Source organism: Geotrypetes seraphini, chromosome 4, assembly GCF_902459505.1.
Source record: "Geotrypetes seraphini chromosome 4, aGeoSer1.1, whole genome shotgun sequence".
Taxonomy (NCBI): domain Eukaryota; kingdom Metazoa; phylum Chordata; class Amphibia; order Gymnophiona; family Dermophiidae; genus Geotrypetes; species Geotrypetes seraphini.
Window position 1 is genome coordinate 217,571,632 of NC_047087.1, and position 13,187 is coordinate 217,584,818.

Here is a 13,187-nt window from a genome sequence, read left to right on the forward strand (position 1 = left end):
TACTAGACATTGTTTAGAATTTATCTACAGCTGAAGCTGATTGCCATACATTTAGTTAGTTTGGGGCTGTCTCACTTATTTATAGAAAATTACAGGACGTTTAATTTCAAATCCTTTGAGAATCTTCTGAAAACTATTCTTCTAAAGTGATGCTGAAGTATGAAAGTAATTTATAACTGTACGGAGTTTTTTTATAAACCCGTGATGAGGTGGTGAGCTTAGGTACTTGTGTAGTCCTGGCGACCCACAATTGAGGTTTATTTTTCTCCGTTTATTTATGATTTTGTCAACTGTCCTGTTTTTGTGATGTTTTGAGTGAATGAACCCCTGCTTTAACTATTTACAACGTACATTGAGTTGAGATGATTCTGATTTGCGACATTAGCAAATTGTGAACAAGAAAGGGATTTGGGGGTACTGATTGACAGAACCCTAAAGCCTTCGGCTCAATGCGCGACAGCGGTGAAGAAAGCAAATAGGATGTTGGGCATGATTAAGAAGGGGATCACGAGTAGATCGGAAGATGTAATAATGCCACTTTATAGAGCAATGGTCAGACTGCAATTGGAATACTGTGTACAACACTGGTCTCCATACCTCAAGAAAGATATAACTCTGCTGGAGAGGGTACAGAGGCGAGCCACGAAACTTGTCAAGGGATTGGAGAATTTGAGCTACAAAGAACGCCTTAGGAAATTGGGACTATTTACCCTCGAACAGAGAAGACTGAGAGGGGATTTAATAGAGACTTTTAAAATAATAAAAGGTTTTGATAAAATAGACCAAGAAGCAGCGTTACTAACTTTTTTGAATGTGACACGGACAAGAGATCATAGACTGAAACTGAGTGGCAGCAGGTTCAGGACGAATGTCAGGAAGTACTTTTTCACACAGCGCGTGGTGGGAATTTGGAATGCTCTCCTGGAGGATGTTGTGACAGAGATTACTGTTCTGGGATTCAAGCGCAAGTTGGATGCACACCTTCTTGCAAATCATATTGAGGGCTATGGTATATCTGGGTCTCCATTCGGGAGTACCTAAAGGGGCCGCCGCGTGTGTGGATCACCGGACTGGATGGACCTCGGTCTGATCCGGTGAGGGCTTTTCTTATGTTCAGAAAGATATCGCTATACATTTGGAGCATTTTTTTGTTTGTGTGTAGCGAAAGAGACATTGTTGACCCATAAGATTCAGGGCCATATTCAACAAAGATCTGTTGTTTTTTTTCCATTTCCCTGCAAGAACAAATTGGAAGAAAGCTGTTTTTCACCAAAGACCTTAGAAAGATAAAATAAAAGAGACTGTTCCTTCTCTATCCACATCTCTTGAAGCCTACTGAACAGTATATTACAGGATAATGTTCTGGAAAAAGAATAAAACCAGCTTAGTTTTCAGCATTTTTATTTTAAGGTAATTGTTTAATATATCTGAGGTTTTATTAGGCATATGAAAACCATGCCTCAGAAAATGAAGAGTGCTATGAGACATTACTTTGCCTTTCCAATGCATGAATCAATTCACAAATTAGTAAAGTAACACTCCAAGAAGAATTTGCTGTGTATCAGACCATGTCACTTCATCCCGTTCAGCACCCTCAAGTCTTGCAAAGATAATGCATGAGTCTATGTTCCATGTGAAGCTATTTAGTCTTGAAAGGTCAACCCATCTAGTAATAAGGGCAAACACTGCAAAAAAAAAACAAAAAAACCCCACTTACAGTACTTGCTTTTTTTTAATAGGAAAGACATGCACTTCTTTCTATACCTCCTACTTCAATTTAGCTGCTATGTTCATTTTGTTTCATCCAAATAGACATATAAACCACTCTTACATGTGGATAGCAGGCAAAACTTTGGCTTGTTAAAAAAAATATTAAGACGGTCAAATGCAAAAAAACACTGGCTCAACCAATGTGCATTGATACTAAAATTAAAAGGCATTGTTTCTCATCAGTCCCTGATGGCCTGGAGCCATTTGATTGCTGTCATTCAAAAGTGTTGACTGTCATAACTTCTTGACTTTGAGGAAGCCATTGAGAAAGGGTAAGAATACTATTTTTTACATTGTAGCTCATAGAAACTGAGGGTCCTGCTTACTAAGTTGTGATAACGTGTTATTGTGCACTATCAGGAAATAGTGCTAGCTAAATGTGCATTATTTCTTGCATAAAATCCAAGCTCATTGAGTACGAATTACTAAGTTGCTTTGCTTGAAAGCAGCTCATGAACATTAAAATGTCTTATTATGGATCACATAAAAACGTATGAAACCGAGATAAGCCTGGAAAATGAACTATGCCTCAATAGGTACAGTTAACAATCCTGAAAGTATCAGCAGCCTAATAAGCTCAAGACATTTTGTAAGTCCTCTTTATTCATTTAACACCATTTCATTAATCATTGTTCCAAGTAAGAGAAGAGCACTGTACAACATATATGATGAATTCTATAACCTCACAACATCGCTTTCCTTAACACCAATACCCTCCTTATCGTCAAACTCTCTATACATGTTCTCCCTCAGTCTAGTCTCAACTAACCTTTCAGAACACCTTTCCCTCAGGAAAATCAGCCAACAAAACCCATTCTACTCTTTGAATAATCCCCCAAACTCCCTTTCTTCCAACCCACGCCATCTCTTTGCCACGCTGAACTCCCTCCTCAAAGTGCCCCCGCCCCCTTCCCCCGATCCCTCCATCTCTCTCTTCCCAGTTGATGGCTGAATACTTCCATGACAAGGTTCACAAGATCGCCCTTGAATTCACCACAAAGTCACATCCTTCTCCCCTTTCCACCATCCACTCCCCTGACATTCAAGCTCATACCATCCCTTCTTCCTTCACCCAAGCAACTGAGTAAGCACCCGCACATCCCTCCCTTGCCTGGTCCCACCCTCTCGACCCTCCTTCACCTACCGCTGACTTTTCTTCCTTCTCTGAAATTACAGAGGAAGAAGCTGCACAACTTCTGTCCTCAGCCAAACCTACTACATACCCCTCTGTCCCTATTCCCTCCCCTCTACTTGACACCATCTCACATATTGTTATCCCTTCCATCTGCCATATCCTCAACCTATTATCTGTAAACCATACTGTTGCTAAACTGGTGCAGTCAGGAATTTTTAATAAACATAAACATATCCATCTTGTTTGTCTGTCTTGTCTGTTTAGATTGTAAGCTCCTTCAAGCAGGGACTGTCTTCTTTGTGACTCTGGCGTTGCGTGCATCTGGTAGCGCTATAGATATAATTAGAAGTAGTAGTAGTAAAACAACTGGAAAAAAAAACTAAGCCTTCACTGTCCTTCAAATAGATTACAAACAAGTAAACTTCCTAAGTGAAAGGAACTATAGCAACATTTCTATTTAAGAGGATTTTCAAAGTGCCAATAGAGCAACATAACTCTCACTGGCTGCAATCATTATTGATCCCCATTTCAGTACTGTATTTTTTCATAAAGCTTGTTTTTCTTTAAATATTTCTTCTTAATGAACTCCCACAGCATCCATATACCAATACATTAATAAATCTTTTTCTTTATCGTGATCATAAAGACAAAACTGATCAACTTATCTTTGCAACGGCACCTCTTCCGACGTGATACACGTTTCAACAACTTTCTTCAGGAATGAGGTGATAAAGGTATGTAGTCGCTGCATAGGAAAGCCAGAAGTTACTGACTAACTCCTATAATTTCATCTAAACACAGACTTGAAGTCGGCAGCCATTTTAAACAAACACGTGAATCTTGCAACATACAGACAGACGGGCTAGTGTTAAATGGTGAGTCTTTGGTACCGCCAACTTCAAGTCTCTTTAGATGAAATAAAAGGAGTTAGTCAGTAACTTCTGGCTTTCCTATGCAGCGACTAAATACCTTTATCACCTCGTCCCTGAAGAAAGTTGTTGAAACGTGTATCACATCGGATGAGGTGCCGTTGCAAAGATAAGTTGATCAGTTTTGCCTTTATGATCACGATAAAGAAAAAGATTTATTAATGTATTGGTATATGGTCGCTGTGGGAGTTCATTAAGAAGAAATATTTAAAGAAAAACAAGCTTTATGAAAAAATACAATACTGAAATGGGGATCAGTGATGATTGCAGCCAGTAAGAGTTATATTACTCTATTGGCATTCTGAAGATCCTCTTAAATAGAGATGTTGCTATAGTTCCTTTCACTTAAGAAGTTTACTTGTTTGTAATCTATTTGAAGAGACTTATCATCATCATCAGTGGGGTGTGACTTCACTGCCCTTCAGCATACAAACATTTTGTTGCAACTAAATAGCCAATAGAGCTAATGCAACACAACTAAAGTCCCTCCACCGAGTAATCTAGACAGATTCCAGGAGACTGAGCCTCTGAAAGAAAGGCCATGTATTGACTAAGGAAACCAGCTTTGCTTACTACACAAGCATCTTTAGTTACAGTACAGTGTTTTACAGCTTTAAAAGCTATACCTATCACCCTCAGCAACTATATAGCCTCAGTCTAATTCTACATATACATAAGAACATAAGCAATGTCTCCGCTGGGTCAGACCTGAGGTCCATCGTGCCCAGCAGTCCACTCACGCGGCGGCCCAACAGGTCCAGGACCTGTGCAGTAATCCTCTATTTATACCCTTCTATCCCCTTTTCCAGCAGGAAATTGTCCAATCCTTTCTTAAACCCCAGTACCGTACTCTGCCCCATTACGTCTTCTGGAAGCGCATTCCAGGTGTCCACCACACGTTTGGTAAAGAAGAACTTCCTAGCATTTGTTTTGCATCTGTCCCCTTTCAGTTTTTCCGAATGCCCTCTTGTTTTTTATTTTTTGAATGTTTGAAGAATATGCTAAACATTGTGTGGAAAAATTTGGGCATGCACCCAATTTCCACATGCAATTAAAATAAGTCAATTAGCACCAGTAATTGGGTAATAATAATCAATTTACATCAATTAAAATTTACATGCACATTTTTAAGCACCAGGGGGCAAGGGTGGTTAAGGGGCATTCCTGGAATTTAAGTGTAGGTTTACAGAATAAGGAAGGCCCACGAGTAATCTACTTGATGTAAATGCTCATGCCTAAAATTGGATGTGGATCCCTGTGCCAAATGCTGTTCTATATATGTCATCCAACTTTGAGTGCCATATATTGAATAGTACTTAGCACAAAATTTGATCTGCAATGATTTTTCAGCTCCATATACAGAACCTGGTCCTCGGTGTTCATATATTAGAATGTGCTGAACAGTGGGAAAAAAACTTGACATTCACAGCCTAGAGAAGACTGGCTTCTTTGCAGATTGTGATACCTTTTATTAGACCAATATAATATTTTTCCAGAGACATTCAAGAAATGTTCAGACCACATATTGTTTGGCTTATCTGAAGAAGTAATCTAAGAAGCCTAGGGTATCCACTGGCATTGATAGTACTTCTGTTTCATAGTACTTTCCATGCTTCATAAAAGTCTACTTAATTCACAGGGAAGAAAATCTCATAAATGAGAAATGCTACTTGTTCCTATTTAAGCTGTTGCTGTAGAAAAGCCAGCATATGATCTGAGAGACAGAGGCTTTGTGTTACGATCTGGCAGGAGAAGAGCACCATCTGGTCAATGTCATACTATATGGATGAGCACTGCTTAATTTCTTCACACCCACCAGTCTATTCCAAAAAAAATATTTGGAACTGCTGGCAAAATTGTCAATAACTATTAAAGGCATCTGCTACCCTAAAATGTAAAGTGCATAATCAGTCAGCTAGTCCATCTTGTTTACTCTGGTGCAGTTTGAAAGAGCTTTTCGGATTCAAGTTATGATCTTCTCTAGTCCTTCCATGGAAGGTATGTTTCTTTCTACTGCTAGCATATTATGTAAACCCCCCTACTGGTGATGTGATGCAATTACATTGCAATTTAATTAATACAATTAACATAACATAAAAACTCACTTGTATACCGCAAATACCACTAAGTTCTATGCGGTTCACAGAGACTAGCAATACAAATGAATGAACAACCAGTTTCTAACTTCCAAAAGATTCTGTAAAAAGATGTGTCTTTAAATCACGCCGAAACTGTTGATATGAATTTGAAAATGTAAATATATGAGTCAGATCCCTAATCCATGAAGCTGCCTGAAAGGACAGTAGATGTTCCTGGAATTTCTAATATTTACATCTCTTTGCAGAAGGAAACGAGAATAATGAATGAGATTTCCTAGAATGTTTGGAGTTTGTAATAATGAAAGATTCCATAAAATACTCTGGGATTAGACCTTAAAGCAAATACAGCCAAACTTAAATTTAATCCGTGCTTCAACCAGAAGCCGATGCAGTTGACGATAAAAATAAGTGACATGATCATACTTCTGTAAATCAAAAATCAATCTAACTGCTGAATTCTGTATAATGCGCAGTCTTTGAAGATTTTTTTTAGCTCCAGCAAGATGGACGATGTTACAATAATCAAGCTAAGGACCAATGATTGAACTAATAGTTAAATGGAATTAATATCGAAATATGCTCTAAAAGTTCTTAATTTCCATAATTAAATGTATGAGATGTTATAATCACAGTCAGATGCTTCAATAGGTTTCCCCTCCAATTTCACACCAACACAGAAGTTAAATATTTAAATATTTGTATTTGTTGCAACTTAAAAAAAACCAATAACAATTGAGGGTGAAAGAATAAAAACTAAATAACTATATCCAACAGTTGTTATTAGATGTTGTTTAAACAAGGTAAATTAAATTTAAATATAAATGAATAACAAAGTGAATTTACCATTCATGTGTGATCAAATTTACATTGATTATACCATTTTAGTTAGTGATAATATTCAAATCTCAAACAAACATGTCATGCCTTTCAACTTAATACCAGCCTTGTACCAGGATTTCTAGAACCACAGATATTTGACTAGGTGACTCTCTTTTAAAACCAGAGAGTGCTTCTCAGTCCCAAAGTTGAATAAAATGCAAAAAAAAAAAAAAAAGTATATATGTGTGCACACAAAATTGAAGTATTCAAAAACAACCTGTTATCACCAGTATCACTACTTTCTTTTGCTGGGTACCACTAAATTGTTCTCCTGTCACTTGTCTGGAACCAGTAGTTCCTCTGAAGATCTGGATGATTGCTACTATCCTATCTGTAAACAAATGAAAGGAAGAAAAACCCTAACCTCCCTGGATGAATACAAGCTAAAGTCAGTGTCTTCTTAGGCTAATGTCACATATTTCTAATTAAATGCTTTTATCCCTAAGCTGACCTCCCAAGAAAACTGGAAAAGAATGTTTCTGATATAAAATCATCTCACACAGTTTCAACACACACATTCACATAATATCTGTGCAACTTCAGCTTCATCTGTCTATCCAAGTATATTTGATTCAGAAATAATGAAAGTCTCACAGCTGTCTCACACAGAGCCTGATAATATATACTGGAAACAGCTCTACACCACAGAACTTAGAATTTCAAGATAAGGCATTACTCTTAAGGTTATAGACCTTTAGTTCTCAAAAGAACATTTAACTTTAAAAAATAGTTTCAGATTCTCTAAACTTCACACAATTGTGTATACTGGTTAAGGTCTCAGCAGATTAGTAATCAGAAAAGACTGCAGGAATGCACTCCAGCACTGCAGCAGAAATGCAGCTGAATACTAAATTAAATACATTTGCTTTAAACACCAATAACATTAGGGAATCTGAGTTGAATCAGTGGTCTTACATAGTGAAGGGATTAAAATTCTGTATTCCCTATTACTTAATACTTTCTTTTAGCAAAGAGCCATAAAAATCCAGTTTAAATTCTGAATACACACTTTAAAAGTACTTATCAATTTTTTCCCAATTTGATTTAGAAATCTCAATAAATCATGATAACCAGAAGGTATCAGATAAGTTCTTGACCCACAACTCAAACTCAGCTGTAGCCTCCTTCACAGCCTTCTCATTACACTTCAACAGCCCATTAGCAGGTTTAATTTGCAATATCTCTCATGAAATCAAACATATACAGGAAACATTATTTAAAAAATATTTACCCCTTCCACACACTCACAAACTCCAGAGCTGCCATAAGTTTTCACTCAGCAGCTACATACCATTTCCTCACCAACTACTTGTTCCTCCTTCATCTCTGCTCTCCTGTAGCTCATAATAATGGTCCTGGGCTCTTAATGAGACAGTTACTATTAAGTGCAGCTCCCCTTAAGCTTCCTGCTCAGACTCCCTGTCTCTTATCATTCTGATCCCCCTGCAACTTTCAGGCTCTGTGCATGAGCCCAGTCTCAGCATTTCCCTCTTACCTCTCCCCTGTGTTTTATGTTATATATATATATTTATTTATTTTTTTCTTCTTCTTCTTCTTCCTGTTACAGTTAGCTTCAACAAATCTCTGAACTCTTCAGGGCTCATCCTCAAGCAATGGACAAACCAAAAGCTGCTTTCAGTGTGCCTTATTACAATCATAGGTCTCTAATTTCAGCTCAGAACCTGCCAGTTTCAGTATAGAGGTGATTAGGCTCTTCCATGTGGTTAACCTTTCCTCTGCCACTAGCAGAAGCTGCTTAGTTACTCTGGCATATATGATAATCCTAAAGAACTCCAGCTTTCACTTGCCAGATCTTCTCACAAGAGGTCACAGGTAAGGTACCAATTACCTCTTGTTCTGAGGAGTTGTATGTCTTGGGGCTTTTTTTTTTCTTGGGAATAATATGACTATAAAAATGTCCAGTGTATTTCATTTTCTATACCCTCTGCCTTCTTTGTTAGGGGTAATTTTATAACAGGGTTGCTAGGTTAATATGCTCCTGTATTCAAGACCATATCATATCAAAATAGAGAGATTACAACATTCCCCCCCCCCCTTCTAGGATACTGCTGCTATAAATGATGACACAAAGTTGTTCAGTTGTTAAATCTTAAGAGGATTCTGAAAAATTGCAAGAGGACCTTGTAAAACTGGGAGACTGGGCGTCAAAATGGCAGATAACATTTAATATGAGCAAGAGCAAAGTGATACATATAGGAAAGAGGATCCCGAACAAGAGTTATGTAATGCAGGAGTCACCACCTAGGAAAAGGAATTAGGTGTCATTATTGAGGATACATTAAAACCCTCAGCTTAATGTGTGGCAGTGGCTAAGAAAGCAAATAAAATGTTAGGAATTATCAGGAAAGGAGTAGAAAACAAAGATGAAAATGTTATAATTCCCATGTATCACTCAATGGTTTGGACACACCTCAAATACAGTGTGCAATTCTAGTTGCCATATCTCAAAAAAGATGTGGTGGAATCAGAAAAGGTACGTAGAAGAGTGACGAAAATGATAAATGGGATGGCATGACTTCCCTATTATGAAATGCTAAAGAGCTAGGGCTCTTCAGTTTGGAGAAGATATGGCTCAGGGCTGATATGATAGAGGTCTATAAAATACTAATTGGAGTAGAAAGGGGAGATGTGAATCACTTGTTTACTCTTTCCAAAAATACTAGGGGACATGCTCTGTAGCTACTAAGTTGTAGATTTAAAACAGACCGGAGAAAATATTTCTTCACACAACCTGTAATTAAACTCTGGAATTTATTGTTGGAGAATGTTGTGAATCAGTTAGCTTAGCAGTGTTTAAAAAAGGTTTGGATAATTTCCTAAAAGAGAAGTGCATAGGTCATTATTGAGATGATTTGGGGAAATCCACTGCTTATTCCTAGGATAAGCAGTATAAAATCTGTTTTACTACTTGGGATCTTGCTAGGTACTTGGGACCTGAGTTGGCTATCATTGGAAACAAGATCCTGGCCTTGATGGACCTTCGGTCTGTCCTAGTATGGCGATTTTTATGTTCTTATTTACTACTTACTACTTATCATTTTTATAGCACTTCCAGATGCATGCAACACTGTACATTACAATAACAATGTAAGAGACAATCCCTGATCAACAGAGCTTACAATCTAATCAGAAATGACTGCAAGAGTACTGCCTGCCCTTATATAAGTCAGAAACCCTCTATAAAGTGTGTAGTGGATTAAAGGATTTGTGTGAAAAGCAGTGCTTTTATGGTTTATCATAAGAACATAAGAATAGCCATATTGGGTCAGACAATGATCCATCTAGCCTAGTATCCTGTTTCCACAGTGGCCAATCCAAGTCACAAGTACTTGACAAAACCCCAAATAGTAGCAACATTCTATGCTACTGATCCCAGGGCAAGCAGTGGCTTCTCCCATGTCTGTCTCAATAGCAGAATAAGGACATTTCCTCCAGGAATTTGTCCAAACTTTATTTTAAACCCAGATACACTAACAGCTATTACCACATCATATGGCAATGAGTTCCAAAGCTTAACTATTAATTGGACAAACAAATATTTATTTCTTATTTGTTTTAAAAGTATTTCCAAGCAATTTCATTGTATGTTCCCTTACTTCCCTAGTCTTTGTACTTTTTGAAAGAGTAAAATATGAATTCACTTTTTCCCATTCTACACCTCTCAGAATTTTGTGGACCTCAATTATCCCCCTTCAGCTGTCTCGTTTTCAATTTGAAGAGCCCCAGCATCTGTAGCCTTTTCTCTTATGAGAGAGGTTTCATCCCTTTTATCATTTTGGTGGCTCTTCTTTAAAACTTTTCTAATTCTGCTATATCTTTTTTGAAATTCAGCCATCAGAACTGAACACAATACTCAAGGTGAAGTTGCAACATGGAGCAATAGAGAGGCATTATAATATTCTTGGTTTTATTTACCATCCCTTTCTTAATAATTCCTAGCATCCTGTTTGCTTTTTAGGCCACCACTGCACACCAGGCAGAAGATTTCAGTGCATGTTCTACAATGACACCTACATCTTTTCCTTGGGTGCTAACTCCTAAGGTGGACCCTAGCATCAGGTAACTATGATTTGGACTATTCTTCCCAATGTGCATCACTTTGCATTTGTCCACATTAAATTTCATCTTCCATTTGGATGCCCAGTCTTCCTGAAGTTTTTCATAGTCTACATATATTTTAACAATTTTGAATAGTATTGTGTCATATACAAATGTAATTCTTTGGACCTGTTTAGAATTGCAGGGATGCCAAAGGAGAGGCACAATTTTTGAGTGGAAGAATTTAGTGAAAGCCCCCAACCCCACCCTTCTATGTCCCAGCCCCCAATTCAACCCAAGTTTACCCACTATACCTTCGAGCTCCACCCACTGTCCTACATCAACCTCATGGTCATCCCAGTAAATATTTTATGTTCCCCAGTGACAACAGGGACGGATGAGAACTACAGATAACCAATTTCCCTATTGTTCCTGATACCTCCTCTCAAAACTCTTTTTTAAATTTAATTCCCTATCAGTCGCTTTCCATACTTTAGGATGTAAGATAACACTAAATATTATGAGGGTCAATTGAAAAGTTTACAGCTTAATGAAGAAAACAACATTTGGGGGAAGGCATACCATGACTCACACTGGCTCCCAAAACAAGCCAGAATACACTTTAAATTCCACTGCCTACTATTTAAAGCTATAAACGGAGACAGCCCAACCTACTGGAACAACCGAGTAACTCAATCCACCTCAACCAGACACAGAAAAACCCACACACTATTCACACACCCGCTAACTAAAAATGTAAACGAAGAAAACTGTATGACAACCTACTGGCCACCAGAGCAGCAAAACTAGACAGACAACTCACTAATCTGCTGATTTCAACCACAGACTACAAAACCTTCAAAAAAGAAACAAAAACCCTACTCTTCAAAAACCTATGTAACACGACCAGATCTGACCCAAGTTTCACCTGCAATACTATCTACTCCTTAGCAAATTAGAAAATGTTCAAACTAATCCTCATGTATTTCTTAATATCATGACAATTCTTATGTAATCCGCCTTGAACCGCAAGGTAATGGTGGAATAGAGATCACTAATGTAATGTAATGTAAAATTAAATTTGTTTTTCATGGCTGAAGCACCCGGAGCGGGACTGCAGAAGACAAACATGAATAGGGATGAAGGAGTAATAGACCCTGATCGATTTTCAGAGGGTTGTATTAGTGAGGAGCTAGCTAAAATAAAGGTAGACAAAGCAATGGGGCCGAAATGTGTTCCCTCTAAGCTGAGCAGGTGTCCTCCAGCTGCATTGCTACCACTAGGGGGTGGAATATTTTCAGTCGCTAAGGACAGGTATGTTCCCTGGAGTCCTGCAGAACTTGCATGTCCCTCACAATTGAAAAATGTGACAGTAAAACAGCACCCTCTATTGGTGAGACTGTGGGTGGAGGACTCCTGCTCAGCTTAGAGGGAACAGTGGAATGGTGTACATTCTAGGATGCTGAAAGAACTTAGGGAAGTTCTGGTAGCTCCACTGACTGACCTTTTCTATGAGTCTCTAGAGTCAGGAGGGGTACCAGAGGACTGGAGAAGGGCAGATGTGGTCCCTCTCCACAAAAGTGGAAGTAAGGAAGAAGTAGGGAATTACAGGCCAGTAAGTCCGACTTCTGTGGTAATCAAATTAATGGAAATGCTTTTAAAACAGAGAATGGTCAAGTTTCTGGAATCCTGTGGATTACAGGACCAGAGGCAACATGGATTCACTAGAGGTAGGTCTTGTCAGACAAATCTGATCAATTTCTTTAACTGGGTGACCAGAGAATTAAATAGATGATTTGCGCTAGATGTGGTGTTAGATTTTAGCAAAGCCTTTGACAGTGTTCCACAAAGATGTCTAATAGATAAACCGAGTGCCCTTGGGATGGATCCCAAAGTGATAGGCTGAGTCAGGAACTAGTTGAGTGGAAGGCAACAGATGCTAGTGATCAATGGAGATCGCTCTGAGGAAAGGGATGTTACCAGTGGTGTGCCTCAAGGTTCTGTTCTTGGGCCTGTTCTTTTTAACATTTTTATAAATGATATTGCTGAAGGGTTGTAGGGTAAGATTTGCCTCTTTGCGGATGATACGAAAATCTGCAATAAAGTAGATGGTATGAATAACGTGAAGAAAGACCTGGCGAAGCTTGAAGAATGGTCTGAAATTTAGCAGCTAAATTTAATGCTAAGAAATGCAAGGTCATGCATTTGGGCTGCAAAAACCCAAGGGAACGGTACAGTTTAGGGGGTGAAGAATTTATGTGCACGACAGAAGAGCAATTAATCAAATACATATTAAACTTGGATTGTATGTGATGA